The sequence below is a fragment of the Pinus tabuliformis genome, chromosome Q (assembly GCF_031772625.1).
Source record: "Pinus tabuliformis cultivar Carrire ecotype Pingquan chromosome Q, CPIR1, whole genome shotgun sequence".
Classification (NCBI taxonomy): domain Eukaryota; kingdom Viridiplantae; phylum Streptophyta; class Pinopsida; order Pinales; family Pinaceae; genus Pinus; species Pinus tabuliformis.
Genome location: NC_142296.1, coordinates 700,456,289 through 700,472,861, shown reverse-complemented (window position 1 = coordinate 700,472,861; position 16,573 = coordinate 700,456,289).

Genomic DNA, 16,573 nt, shown 5'->3' with positions numbered 1-16,573 from the left:
CTTTAACTCTGTTTATATTATATACTGCTCCGCCTTTGCCTCTATGTCCTCCACTCTTTGTACCCTTCCACTCTTCCTCTATGCTCCTCTGATCAATCTTCCTTTGGATTCCTATAGTTATTCTTTGGCATATATTACTCCCGATACTCTCGATATGGCTCCTCCAATGTTACTCCTCCTCAATCTTCTACTCCAATAGCTCTTTTTATGCTCCTTCGATAGCTCTGTTTATGCTTCTCCGATAGCTCTATTCTGCTTTGATATTTTGCAATAGTCCTCTGATGCGTTAACTCCTCTTTTGATGAATTCCTTTGCCTCCGATAGTCTCTCCAATAGCTTGACTGTCTTGGCTTTCCTCTGGTTTCTCCTCTAGTTTCTTTGCTCCTAGAATATTGCCATATTGACATACTCCTGTTGCTTCATGGATCTGCTCTACTTGGCTTCATATCATCATTTACTTGTCCAGAATATTTCCATATTGACATCAATGACAACCTAGGTTAACAATCTCCCCCTTTGTTATTGATGGCAATATTCTTCTTCTCTCCCCCTTTGACATCAATGGCAAAGGAGTGCACAAGGACTCCCCCTGTCGAACTGTTACTCTTCTTCATGAATAGTAGATCTTCATGGGTCTGTTACTCCCCCTGTCATAGTGCTCTTCTTTTTACTCAAGATAGAAGGATTGATGCTTTATCATCAATTAGCACATTATCCCCTCTTCATGTCTCAGAACTACTTTATCATGGCTTCAACAATGCTTAAAGATGCTCTACTTCAATGCTTTCAAACAGATTGCAAATAGCCACACACCAAGTGTCCAAGTCCAGGTTTTTATGCTTCAATCCATATTCTGTTGTCTCCACAGTCAGAATTGAGAGGCCTTCATAGTTTGAATAAAGAGAAAATGCCACTGGAATTGTCTTTCTTGCTATCTTTCTTCAGATCCAAGTTCCTTTGTGTCTCTGTGCTTCTCCTTAAGTCATTTCCATCTAGTATTCAACATCATTTCATTTGGATGAAATGGTGATAGGTTGTGCCTCACTGTTGCTATATTTTCTACGTGAACAATATCAGTTTAAGTTATATTTGACTGCACAACATTCTCCTTTCTATAGTATTTTTGTTGAGCCATCTTTTCCTTGTGTTCTTGTAAAGATTTCTGCAAGTTATCTCTACTAGTTGATTTTTATATCCAATCTGTGACAGTGTTCCAAATTATTTTTGCTGATTTCCATCTTTTTGCAATGCTTCAGTTTTGGTTAGATGCTACCAATTGATCTTTCTTCATACTTGATTTCATATGTATCTGTTTGTTTGAAGGTTGCCTCTATTTGTGTCCATAATCTTCCTGTTCTCACATCAAATCCTTGAGTCGAGACATTTAACATCTATAATATCAGCACCATAGTTATTTGCCCTATTTCTTTAGTATTAGATGACCTTCTCTGTTGCTCCAAATACTACCTAGTGATTAAGTGGAAAGCATCTTCAACAACAGTCCAAAGAATGGTTACAGGATCATGTTCTTCAATGGACTACTCTTGAGAAATGATCATTATCAAAGAATGATTGTTAATATAGCTCAACAAGGATTTCATAAGGACCCTTTCACTAATAGCTTCTGCAATAATGATCACAAATTACAGGCTCCCCCTAACTGTATGCATCATCTCTTTTGGCAGAGTCTTCCCATCAAATGCTCAGATTGTCAAAGGTCAGGTCAACAACATGTGTTGTTAACTGGAGAGTTCAAGAGACTTTCATATTGTATTTGCTTCCTTCTCCATACTTGTGTAACTTTCTTCTTTTGCATGGTTCTAGTTTGTGTAAGAGCCCAAGTTAAGTTACAATCACGTGCCATATGACCAATGTTATGACACTTGAAGCATTCTACATTATTCATGAATAAGAATTTATGATTTCTTCCTACAAAAGTGTTCCTTGGAGATTGTTGGGGACCATAATATCTATCTTTATGATGTGCTTTACAATCTTTTGCCATGTGACCAAAGTTTGTACAAGAATAACAATAACCAAGAAATAAACTTTGGTACCTGGGAGATGGATATTTCCTTGATGTACTTCTGAATTCTTTTTGTCTTGAGTTCCTTTGATGATAAGCATTGCTTCTAGCATCCTTGACATTATCTACATTTCTTCTTGGAGCAGGATTTCTTCCATTGTTGCCTTGATTTTTCTCCTTGCCTTTGCTGGAACTGGGAGCATCACCATTTATTTCTGACTTCTTCACATCCCTTTTGTTTGAAGCATTAACATTCTTGTTTGAGGATTCACCTGCATACCCGAGACCTGATTTATCAAATGGACATATTTGATGGCTAAGCATGTCATCCAAGGCTTGAGAGATCTTCAATATTTTGCTCATCCCTTAAACCTTTTTTCTAAGGAAGACAATCTCTTCTTCCAATATTTCACACTCATTGTTCTTCTTAGCAAGTTGTTTCTTAGATTCTTCCTTGATACGAGTAGCTTCATTTGTTTCTATTTTAAGGGAGATGATATCTAACTTCATTTTGAAGATTTCTTCATTTTCCTTTGCTAGACTGCTCTCCATTTCTTCCTTGATCCTTGTAGCTTTACATGTTTCGGCCTTGAGAAGTTTGATGTTAGATTTTATTTTGAAGATTTCTTCATCCTTTGCTTTTAGTTGACATATCATGATGTTTCTTTCCTTTTATGCTTCATCAACCTGTCCTTTTATGATTTCCAATGCTTCCATTGTCTTCTCAGCTCCTTGTGCTTGTTTCCTTACATCTTGTAGTTGAGATTTAAGAGAGGAGACCTCTACCTTGTACTGACCAATCTCTTCTTCAAGTTTGTTCAAGCTCTTGTGCCTTTGTTCAAGTTGACTTGACAAGGTATCTTCCAATTTCTTTGCTTTATCCAATTGATTTGTCATGGATATGACTTCTTCATGATGCTTTCTTTTTCTTTGATGAAATTCCTTCTTAAGATTGGCAAGCTCTTCATCCCTTTCTTATACTTGAAGCTTGACAAGGTCAACTTTCTCCTTTGTTTGATCTTGGTCACCAACGAGTGCTATCTTCTTAAGTTCCTCATTTTCATTTTTCAAATTGTTAATCTCTTCCATGGCAACCATAAGTTGATCGAGGAGATATTCTACAAAATCTTTTTCATTCTCTTGATCTTCTAAGTTTGCTTTAGCCTTGATTTCATCATTCTCATTTTCAGCTCCAATGATGGGTTCTGGATTTCCTTCTTGATTTCCATCATCTTTTTGACTGATGATCATGATCAATGCTCCTTTTGAGTGAAGTTCATGAAGTTTGTCCCATATACCCTTTGCTAATGAATATTTTCCTAGATTATTCTTTATGGAATCAGGTAGCCCATTCAATATTGCCTTCATTGCTTTTGCATTGTACTCCTTGGATTCTCCATCCATCCTGCTATCAACATTCACTGATTTCCAAATTTCAATGCCTTGAGTCTATAAGAAATTCCTCATTCTTGTTTCCAGTATATTAAAGTTCCCATTGAACCATGGAGCCTCCTCAAATTGATTGTGTTCTATTTTAGTGGTAGAGGGAGATACATCCTTCGGAGGATTGGAGACTTTCTTCCTTGAATTTGCCACTTGTGTTCTAAAGATCAACCTTCAAGTTGTTAGGCTTTGAATGAAGGTACTGGCTCTGATACCAATTGTTGGAAATACTGAGACGGGGGGTGAATCAGTATTTCTTTTTCAACTATTATTTTACCAGTTAAAACATTTACATTCAGAACACAAGATGAACAACAAGAATAAATGCTTTTATTAATATCATCTTTGCAGTAAAATAGATACAATATATATATAGTTCCAATCTGTTGCCAAGCACCAACTTGGACTTTTGTGAGGCTCCAACCTCCAGAGCACCAACTCTATTTTGTCAAGGCACCAACCTTGGACTTAGGAGCACCAACTCCCAGGACACCAATCCTTCCAGTTCCTGAGGCACCAATCCCAAGGACTTAGGAGCACCAACTCCCAAGGACTCCAATCCTTCCAACTTCTAAGGCACCAACCCCAAGGGCTCCGACCCAATCTTGTCAAGGCATGTTTGATAGTAATGTTCTACTCTCAGAACTCTTCTTTACTGAGTTCTGTCTGTTTACAGCTTCACTATAGTCTCCATGCTACAACATCAATGGCAACCAATCTTCTTATGAAGGAGTCTTTACAACTCTTCATACTGTCCACACAGAGTCTGCAATAGCCTTCATGATCTCTGATAATGTCTCCACACAGCTTTAGTGAGTCTACTATTAGCTGCACTAAGCTCTGCACAAGAACCAACTTTTTGTTCAAGCATCTGTTCTAATTGTCACAATAAATGCTTCAGCATGACTACTTCTCTGTTGGCTACTTCTCCCTTCAAACAATGTCAGATAAAACTTTATTTATTACATCACAGAATAGTTCTTTAGACTGCATTGTGTACCTTATTAATTCATCACAGGTCTGAGCCTTTCATAGGGTAATATGATCAACAGAGATGCTCGTCCTTCGAATGCCTCCTATCCTATTGGACCTTTGGCCCTATTCTGTTTTGTTCGACCTATGGCTACCTTTGTTTCTTCCAGTTTTTCAACAACCTTAAACTTTCCCTGTTCTCTATTTTTATATGCCTAATGCGCCTGACCTTTTGGCTTCCTCCTTTCTCGCTTGAGTTTACGTTTCCACAACGCTCGTTCGACCTTTTGGCTTCCCTCCTCGGTCGTTGTAGTTTCCTCTACGCTCGCTTGCCTCTTCATCTTTCTTGATCCTTCGATCGCTTTAGCTTCCTCTGCGCTCTCTTGTCCTTCGGCTTCCCGGCTTTTGGATTCCTCTGTCTCTTCGAGTTCACCAATACTCCAAGGACACGTTAATTCAGAAGAGGGCCGAAATACAAAGAAAAAATGTTGTATGTTAAAACTATAACAGAGAGGCCCTTTTTTCAATAATAATATTCATACACTGGACTTTATTGTTTATGGAGAGACTGTACCAATCAGGGAGGCCCCACATGCCACATCACAATCGCAATCATTCAGGCCCACTGAACTATCAGAAGCGTTTATTTATGCATTTGGCCTTAAGAACCCCAGGAAATACATTTATTGGAATACACAGGAATACATGTAAAAACCCAACCGAATGCTCAAGGCCGGACTTCAAATGCATTACGCCCGCATCTATAACTTCATCGGGTCTGCTCCTCCACAACGTTATCGCAATTGGCAGATTGTAGCGCCATCCCTTTAAGACTTGTGATTGCTGCGGATGCGATATGATATTAAGTTGTAGTTGATAAACCCTTCGGGTCCATGTGTAATCACAATCGCAGTTTATAGCGCCATCCCTTTATAACTTGCAATGGATAACTTCCGACATGGCGGATGCGATATAGCATTAGGGTGTGTTACAATAGGACCATCGAGTCCGCAACATATATCGCAATCAGCGCTTCATGGGTGATAGCCCTTTATAACTTGTGATTACCGCGGATGCGATATATCAATAGGCATTATTAATGCATTTTATATGTTGCAACGGGTTCGCATAAATTTCGCAATATATATTTATATATATATATTATATTGCAATCGTATATTTTAATGCGGCAAGGCTTAGAGCCAAAATACAAGGATACATATGAAATACACTAAAAATCCCACTTCGAAACACTTATCCGGACTTCAACTATTTATACACCTGGACATATATATCGTTGGGTCCGCACATGTATATCGCAGTCGGGGGTTTCGAGTAGTGGCACATAATAGAACCCGCCGATATGATTTCTCTGATATATATATATATATATATATATATATATATATATATATATATATATATATATACTCCACCTCCGATAGTATATATTGCTCCGCTCCTTTAACTCTGTTTATATTATATACTGCTCCGCCTCTGCCTCTATGTCCTCTGCTCTTTGTACTCTTCCGCTCTTCCTCTATGCTCCTCTGATCGGTCTTCCTTTGGATTCCGATAGTTCTTCTTTGGCATATATTACTCCTGATACTCCCGATATGGCTCCTCCAACATTACTCCTCCTCAATCTTCCACTCTGATAGCTCTGTTTATGCTCCTCCGATAGCTCTGTTTATGCTCCTCCGATAGCTCTGTTCTGCTTTGATATTCTGCAATACTCCTCTGATGCGTTAACTCCTCTTTTGATGAATTCCTCCGCCTCTGATAGTCTCTCCAATAGCTTGACTGTCTTGGCTTTCCTCCAGTTTCTCCTCTGGTTTCTTTGCTCCTAGAACATTGCCATATTGACATACTCCTGTTGCTTCATGGATCTGCTCTACTTGGCTTCATATCATCATTTACTTGTCCAGAATATTGCCATATTGACATCAATGACAACTTAGATTAACGTATTGAACATTGTTGATCATGGTAGATGATGGTTGATATTGATTGACCATGATTGAATATGGTTGAGCATGTTTGACCGTATTCAACCATGGTTGACCATATTCTATTTTATTAATTTATTAAGTATTAATTAATTAATAATTTATTTAAAATCAATTATTTATAATATTTAATATTAATATATTAATTAATCTAAACATGGTTAAATTAATGTTCATTGTTATCAAATATTTTCAATTATAAATTATTTATAATTAAATTATAAAAACATTATTGTTATTAATGTTCTTTAAAATTATTAATATTATAATTAATAAATAATTTTATCTATTTATAATATTATTAATTATTTTTAATAATATTTTTGTTTATTAATATTTAATATTGTTATGGTTTACTAATAGTTATGAATTTCTTAATTTAAATAATAATAATAATAATAAATTAAAATTAATATCAACTTAATTGATAAATAAATTTAAATTTAATAATATTTATTTTAAAATAAAGGGACATCTATATATAAAATATTTTATTAAATTAAAAATAATAATAATTTATGAAAAATAAGTTAAACCTTTTTAATTGAATTTTCAAAAATAGATATCATAATTAATAAGGTAAAATAATTTAATATTAGTAAATTAAATTTCAAACAATGAAATTAATAAAATTAACCATTTAAAAATTTAATTTATAATTTTCAAAATCTCATATAATTAAATATATAAATATAAATTTACTTAAATTTAATATTTTAGTATAAATCTTTGTTAATATAATTCGTTAATTTAATAGATTATAATTTACTAATTCAATAATTTATAATGTAAATATTTTTATTCATATATGCTGTTGATGATGATGATTAACGTCCAATAAGACTAATATGGTTTATTGGACCTTAAGAAAGAAGTGATTAATTGAGATTATTTAAGATTTTAATCCTGTGATAAAAAAGGAGGGATAGATACATTCCAAGGTTACTGTAGTTTTCCTGACTTAACAAGTGAAGGAGATCGGTAGTGGGGCAAATGTTATGGAAATAAGAACGAATGTGAGTAAGAGCCAAACACTCCAAGAGAAATTGTTTTTCATCTTTTACTCTCTTAGTATCGCAAAGGAGGCATATTATTTCATCCCAAGGAATCTTGGGATAGACTAACACCTAGTTTCACTCCAGAGCTAATGAGAATTAGTTCTAATCATTGCAATATTCATTCGCTACTTAGCATTGGTTAATATAAAAAGGTAATTGATCTAATTAAGAATATTAGATTGATGTGCTAAGATCCTCCTCAGATTAGAAACAAAATACTTTTCATGTGCTTAAGGATTCATGAGTTTTGCAAGTGTAAAATGAGTTTTTATGTTAATTTTATGATCAATTTTAACATAAATAAGAGACTGAACAACAACATAAAAATGTACAGAACATCACCAAAACCACATCACAACAGGAACATGATGAATGAATTCACCCCTCTTGGTCTATGTCTCCTTGGTCCAGCTTCCAATGGCTTGAGCCTCTCTATTATGCTCAAAAGTGTAAAAATATGTGTTTACAATGCTCAAATGCTTTTGAAACCTACTCCAATGAGTTCAAAATGTCCAAAAATGGCTACTGCATCTTTCTGTATCCAATTCGGTTGAAAACTGGAGAAGTTATGACCTCTCCTAGTTTTCCCACTATTCGCTCTACATTTTCACTAAAAACTAGCACCATCCTACAATTTTGCCCGCCAAGCGCTCTAACGAAGCGACATTTTCACTGATTTTCGATTAGATTTGTAGGACCATTAAGTTTACTGTCGAGACCTAAGAACCAAAATAATGGTCATGTGGTGGGGGGGGGCATGTGCCCAGGGGCTAGCCCACGACACTGGCCCCCTCCTTCTGGTGGTCACATTAAATTTTTGTAGGAGTGTTCACATGCGATTCCATTGGCAGTCATCATTAGTGGTTAGCGTTGGTAGTGACCATTAGTGGTCACATTAAATGGTGCCCAAGTGTTCACATGGGGGTTGTTAAGTCTGCCTGCCCCACATACCATGCGGCATTAAACCATAACAAGAACCTACCCCCATTACATGTTAAGTAACACAGTGTGGGCGTAATGGTAAAGTGGTTGGCTTGTGCGATAGGAGGTCATGGGGTCAAGCCTGGCCTCCACCCTGTTCGCCATAAAAAAAATTTACCAGGCCACAAGGAGGACATGTGGCGGCCTCTGGCTTAGCCACGTGTCACTTCCTTATTGGCCCAAAACAAAACACATGAACCAATAGAGTGATGCCACCGAGCCTAAAGAATATTCCAAAGAATATGCCAAAGGAATATACCACAAGAATAGAACAAGAATATTCATTTTGATGACTAGGCTATATGGATGCCAAGTCAACATCCCTGTCAGCACCTGCAAAATCTTTACCTATTTGACAAACTTAACAAAATGCGTTTCTGGGAGCATAGGGTGTCTATTTCACACGAAACGGGTTGTGCCAGATTCAGAATGATGAGAACTATGTGGTCGTTTAGGTTCCACACCATTCTGATGACTTTGATTTTTGAGCACCTAATTATTCCTGCCCACTGGAAGCCTTTTGGACCCCAAAAGATCACTTCTAGTTGTCCAGTGGGTGAGGGTACAGTTCCCTCACCTTTCCAATCTCTATCCATTTTGCTTTTTAAGGATTTGTTTCCCCTTATCCCCACTCAAAGATAATCAACACTTCCCCTTTTCGATGTCCTTGGTCTTCTGTCAAGTATAGTGTCTCACTGAAGCTCATCAAATAATTCTATAGAAAATTCTTCAATAGATGGAATTTGAACATTCTCTCCTTCATCTTCAATCAAATAAGGCTCACACAACCTTAAATTCTCAACATTAACAACAACATAAATATTCATATATGAAGGCAAATCCAACCTAAAGTCACTGTTACCAATCTTTTCCAAAATTCTGAATGGATCATATCTAATTGGTTTTATCTTTTTACCTTCTCCTTGGAGCCTCTCTTTGTTAATTTGAAACCAAACTTCATCACCGACTTGGAATTTGTGATCTACACGATGCTTGTTGGGCCCTGCTTTGTACTTGCCTTGGCCCGTTTCAAGCCGTTCTTGAACTTTTTAGTGTACCAACTGGATTTTTTCAATGAACTTTCTTTCTTTTTCTATGTCGCTATGACCATTAACAAAAAAATCTTTGCCAAAAATGAAATCCAAAGGAGATTTAGGCAAATATCCTAAACATGCCTAAAATGACAATGTTTGAGTTGAAGAATTCTTGGCCCAATTGTAAGCATGTTGAATATAGTGCAAATGTTCATCCCACAACTTAGGATGCTTGCTGCAATACCCACGAAGAAGATGTATCAGTGTTATGTTCACCACCTCTGTTTGACCATCCGTTTGTGGATGAAAAGTTGTACTCTTTTTCAGTTTGGTGTCTATGAATTGCCACAAGCTTGACCAAAAATTCCCAACAAAGCGAGAATCTCAATCACTAACAATGGATGTGGGAAATAAAAAACTCACCCATACATTTTGAAAGAATAACTGAGTAGTCTGTTCAATTGTAACTTGCTTTTTACATGGCATCAAAATACACATTTTGCTGAACCTATCCACAACTACATACAAATAATCATGACCTTTTTTTGACAATGGAAGACCCCCTAAAAAATCCATAGAAACACTCTCCCATGGTCGTGAAGGGATCAAAAGTGGTGTGTACAATCCTAAATTCCTATTGCTAGGCTTACTGATTGCACATAATGAACATCCTTTAATAAAATGTGACACATTTTCAAGCATACTAGGCCAATACCAATACCTCTATAGATGTGCCACCATCTTACTTACACTGAAATCACCAACAATAAGAGAAGTATGTGCCTCTCTTATGATGTTAACTCTTTCTCCCTACGAAATACAAAGCTTGCCAAGATGGTACAACAAGTTATCATGCAAATGATAATCTAATTCCTATACTTGGTTACCTTGACTCAAGCTTGCATAAACATCTTGAAAGTCATTGTCTAATGCATATTTCTCAATATAACTTTCATGCAAAACAAAATTATGCTTGATTAAAGTAGTTGTACTAACAATAGACCTAGAAACAATATCAACAACTTTACTGTAGATACCATTCTTATACCTAATTACCAAGTGGAATTGTTGAAAAAAACCCATCCATCAGAAGTGCCTTGATTGTTGCAAATTTGATTGAGATTGAAAGTATTTCAATAGTTGATGATCAATGTCAATGATTGTTTCCTTACCCATCAAGTAGTGTTTCCACTTTTTCACAATTTGCACCAACGCATACAATACCTTGTCATATGTAGGATAGTTAATCAATGAACCATTAAAAGTGTTCGAATGAAAACAGATAGGCTTACCATGTTGCATGAGGACTGCACCCATGGCATAATTGTCACTAGCATAAGTCTGAATCTCAAATGAATGTCTCAAGTCTGGAAGTGCAAGTACTCGAGCTAAATTGATATTTTCCTTCAATGCATCAAAGGCCTTTTATTGTTTGGCTCCCCATTGAAACGCCTTTTTCACACTTGCCAATGCATGCAAATGAGATGCTGTAGAAGAAAATTAGCAATGAATTTCCTCCAATATTAGGATGCTCCAAAAAAACTTCTTACTTCAGTAATTGTCTTGGGCCTTAGCCAATTCAAAATGACATCAACCTTGGAGGGATCTATTTTCAACTCACCTTCTCCAACAATATGACCCAAGTAAACTAAAGAATTTTTTCGAAACTCACACTTTGACATCTTAAGATACGATTGTTCTTTCTTCAAGACATCGAGTACTTTTCTTACATGCATGACATGTTCATCACGAGATTTACTGAAAATTAAGATGTCATCTAAGTATACTATAAAAAACTCATCAAGAAACAACCTCAACACATCATTCATCACACACATGAATGTAGCAGGAGCATTACATAAACCAAAAGGCATAAATAGCCATTCCAACAAACCTTGTTTTGTTTTGAATGATGTCTTCCAAATGTCTCCTTCATCTATTCTAATTTTATGGTAGCCACTCCTTAATTCCAACTTGGTAAAATACTTTGCATCTTTCAATTCATCAAGTAAATCATCTATTCTAGGCAGTGCGTAACAATTCTTTACAGTAATTTTGTTCAATTCACGGAAGTCCACATGCATGTGCCATGTTCCATCCTTCTTTGGCAACAAGAAAATAGGTGAATCACATGGCGAGGAAGATGGCCTGATAATCCCTTTATCCAAAAACTCTTGAATTTGCTTCTTAATTTTTTCACTCTCCATCACTGACATCATGTACATGCCAATGTTAGGAAGAGGACAACCTTGATGCAACTGCATCTCATGTTGGATTCCTCTCTTGGGAGGTAATCCATTTGGTTCCTAAAACATCTCATCATATTGGTTAACTACATCAACCAATTTATATTTCAATTTTGAATCACAACCTTTAAAAGCTTCATTTTCAACATCATTCTTGGGTTTGATCATTAGAAGCACAAAATTCTTGCTTTTCATCTTCCCTGCATTAACAAGTGAAAGATTTAGTTTCTTGCTATGAGCTCTCACAATATATTCTACTCCATATTTGAACAAATGGTATTTGTTTTCATGTCTATGGAAGATAACTTTTCTGTCATAGAGTTATGGGCTGCCCAAAACTATGCCACATATATCTAATGGGACAACATCAAGCTCCACTTCATCCATGAAATTTGCAATAATGCCAAATTTCAGCTTACACTTTCTAGTAACCTGGAATTGTGCATTGTCACACACCCACCCAAGTGGATATGGTTTATGATGTGGAATGGTTTCCAAGTTTAAACTTTTGACAAAGTTTTCAAAGATAGGATCGGCTTGAGAGCCACTGTCAAAAAGCGTATCAATCTTACTATGTTTTGAGATCACCCTTATGTGAAAAAGTTCTATCCTCCTCTTTTCATTTGGAGTTTTATTTTGTGAATTTGAAGAACTAGTGCTAGAAATGCATTCTTTTCATTTTGTACCCATGACTATAATTTTAGTTTCATCACCCAAATCAGATCCAAAATCCTGTTGAGTGGTTGCAGTTGTTTTTTGTTTTCCCTTGTTGTTAATTTTTTTTGGTTTCATTTCGATATGAAGCTTCCAACAATGAGCTTCATCATGACCCTATTTGGAACAATATTTGCATGTTAATTTCTCTCCTTCTTTTTTGATAGATGCATTTTTCTTTCCCTTCTCTTTGAAACGCTTTTCTTTTCATTCACTCTTAAATGCATTTTTACTACCTTCTTCTATAGTGTTTTTCCCTCTTGCCTCAAGATGAGTGGCTTGGACACACACATCATCTAGATTATTGGGATTAAGCATTAAGATACTATGCCTAAGGTAACTGTGTAAACCCCCTATGTACTTGAGCAACATGTCTTGTAATTGCAAATCTACACCTAACATTAAATACCTTTTTTTCTGATTCAATTCTTGGGTGTAATCTTTAACATTTTGACCTTTAAGTTGTCTAAAGTTCTGCCAATTCATGATAGATTTTTCATATAAGCTATAGGTTAGAATTGTCTTTTGATTGCAGCAATGAAATCAATCCAAGAAATTGAGATCTTACCATGTATTTTTATCTCCTCTTGTGTCTTTCATTCCCACCATACTAGTGATGAACCCTCCATTCTCAAGGAAGCTAACTGAATCTTTATGTCATCCTCTTGAAGGTTTTGAATTCTGCAATAGACCTCCAACTAACGATTTGAATTATCAAGCTTCTCTGCATTCACTTCACCATTAGACATGGGCAGCTCAAATTTAACATCAAGTTTTGAAAATGGTGATTTACTAGTTCCTTTTGAAGTATGTTGATGAGTATGAGTAAGGCTTGTGTTAGTGGAAGAGGGTGAAGATGCTTATGAAGAAGAAGATGAAGAAGATGATGGAGAGGGTGGAGGTTTGTCTCCATTTCCATTACCTACACCTAAATAACCTTTTCCTTTGGGATGTTTGTAACTTTCACCTTGCAGCCTGGTATTCCTCTCTTCACAGAGGACATTCACCATCTCTATCATATCAAGGAAAGCCTTTCTGACGACCTTCTCATATTCTGTCATGTTTGTAGGTTCTCCTTCATGACACATGCTCTCTAGAGTCTCAACTGCAACATGAGAATGAACTGGTGTTGGATATTGTGGCAACCTTGCCCTCATTCCCCTTGATTCAACTTTAGGGCTTCCAACCAGCTTCCCTTCTCCTCTTTTGAGTTTTAACCTTGTAAGCATGACATAAACTTGCAAACAGTTAAATCATTCTTACACAAAGCAAACATAGTTCTCTGATACCAAAATGATCTGATTAAGAGTATTAGATTTATTTGCTAAGATCCTCCTCAAATTAGAACAAAATGATTTTCATGTGCTTAAGGATTCATGAGTTTTGTATGTAAAATGAGCTATTATGTTAATTTTATGAGCAATTTTAACATAAATAAGAGACTGAATAGAAACATAAAAATGTACATAACATCACCAAAAAAACATCACAACAGGAACATGATGAAGGAGTTCACGCCTCTGGGCTACGTCTTCTTGGTCCAACTTCCAATGGCTTGGGCCTCTCTATTATGCTCAAAAGTGTAAAAATATGTTTTTATAATGCTCAAATGCTTCTAAAACCTGCTCCAGTGAGTAGATAACGTCCAAAAAGGCTACCTAGCCTATTTCTGCATCTAATTGGTCGAAAAAATGAAGAAGTTGTGACCTCTCCTAGTTTTCCCACTATTCGCTCTACATTTTCCCCAAAATCCAACATCATCCTACAATTTATCTCACCAAGCGCTCTAACAGAGTGACATTTTCACCAACTTTCAGATGGATTTGTAGGACCATTAATTTTTCCGCTGAGGCCTAAAAACCAAAATAATGGTCATGTGGGGGGCCATGCGCCGAGGGGCTAGCCCTCGTGATGCCCCCCTCCCTCTGGCGGTCACATTAAATTTTTGGAGGAGTGTTCACATGTGGATCCATTGGCGGTCATCATTAGTGGTCAGCGTTGGTAGTGATCATTGGTGGTCACATTAAATGATGCCCAAATGTTCACATGAGGGATAGTTAAGTCCGCTCGCCCCCCCATACCATGCGACATTAAACTATAACAAGAACCCACCCCCATTACATGTTAAGTAACACAGTGTGGGCGCAATGGTAAAGTGGTTAGTTTGTGCGATGGGAGGTCGCGGGGTCGAGCCTGGCCTCTGCCCTGTGTGGCCATAACAAATTTTACCATGTCAGGAGGAGGACATGTGGCGACATTAGGCTTCACCACGTCTCACCTCCTCATTGGCCCCAAACAAAACATGTGGACCAATAGAGTGATGCCACCGAGCCTGAAGAATATTCCAAAGAATATGTTAAAGGAATATACCATAGGAATATACCAAGAATATTCCTTTTTTTCACTAGGTTGTATGGATGCCCAATCAACACCTGGTTCAAAACGCGTCGACAAAATGAAATATCATGTGATTTACGCCAAAAATTATCTCATAAAATTGATATGGATCACAGAAGCCTCAATTCAACAAAAAAATTCCATGTTTGACAAAGTGAACAGAACGCGTTTCTAGGAGCATATGGTGTGTGTTTCGCGCAAAACGATTTGCACCGTATTCAGGATGATGAGCACTATGCGGTCATTAAAGTTCCATGCCATTCTGATGAATTTGATTTTTGAGCATAATTTTGAGCACCTGATCATTAATTTTGGTTAGAAAGTGTGGGGTTGATTACCTCCTTATAGGATCTTAAATTTCTTTTCCCTCTAACTCCTTACCACTCCACAACTTATCCTTAAATTTGGAAGTAATGATATTTAAATTATTATATTTTTCCCTAAGAGGAACTCCTTCCTTATCTCTCAATGATTGAGCCAAGACTTGGCATCCTTATGCCACCCCTCGCTTGAGGCGAAGGTGGTTTTGACTAGAGTTAGAAGTGATTTTTGGGAGCCTCTTGGGTTCCATGTTGTACAACTTCTTCTTATATATCAAATTCCTAAACATAGCCATGAATTCAATGGGGAAAGGCTAGCTTCAATCAGAAAAATAGGGTAGGGAGTATTACCTTTAATCTTGAGGTTGTAGGTTATGAATTTCTTTTGGGATCATTTCAATCTTTCTCCAAATGTCAATAGATAGACTAGATCCCCACACATCACATTTGTATAAAATAAAAGGGGTGACGAGAGTCTCAAAGAGGAACTTTTTTTACTCCAAACCCAAATATTAGTTGTCTTACAATTGTTTTCAAGCTCGTAGTAAGCTTTCCAACCTCTAAAATCCTTTTCTCAATGTTATAGTTTGAGTTGAGATGATGGTGAATGTCAATACTTAAATATTTGTAAGAAGAAACACTATCAAAGTAATTGTTATCATAAATGAAATTGTCATAAGTGATCTTTTTGGATTTAATAGGCATAGCTTTATCTTGTCATTATTAACAATCATACCCATCTTGATACAGTAATCATGGAGGGTTTTAAGCTACTTATCGAGATCATTGGAACACCTGGCAAGAAGAACGATATCATCAGCATAAAGGAGAAGGGTAATGACTATACTAGCAAGCTTGGGTCCTTCACAACCAATATATTTGAAATAATTCCTCAATATATCATCTTACCCTCCACCACTCCATGGATCTCGCAGCCCATTGAAAAATATAATGTTGCTTGCAAAATTCTTAAGAACCCTCCTAATGCACTGCATAAAAAAATTATTTTAATCTATATGTAATTAGAGGAGGATTCACTTTATGTCATTGTTTTCTTTGAAAGAAAGGTTCTAGGAAGTTACCTATCCACCATATTAATTGGTTATCCAATGGCATCTAGATTGAACTCCTTATGTCAATTAGGAATAACCGACCAACACCTTGTAGTTGATTAAAAAAAGAGAGGTTTTGTTAGAATTTTTTTGGAAAGAGGTTAAGGCTTTGAAAAAGTCCATTCATCTGTAAAAAGTTTTGGTGTTTTTTCAAGCATGAAAATTTTTTGGGTGTAGATTGTACCTTATGAGGGCACATATTAAAAATCATATTTTTTTCAAGGGCAATATGGAAGATAGATTCATGCAGTCAGGGAAGCA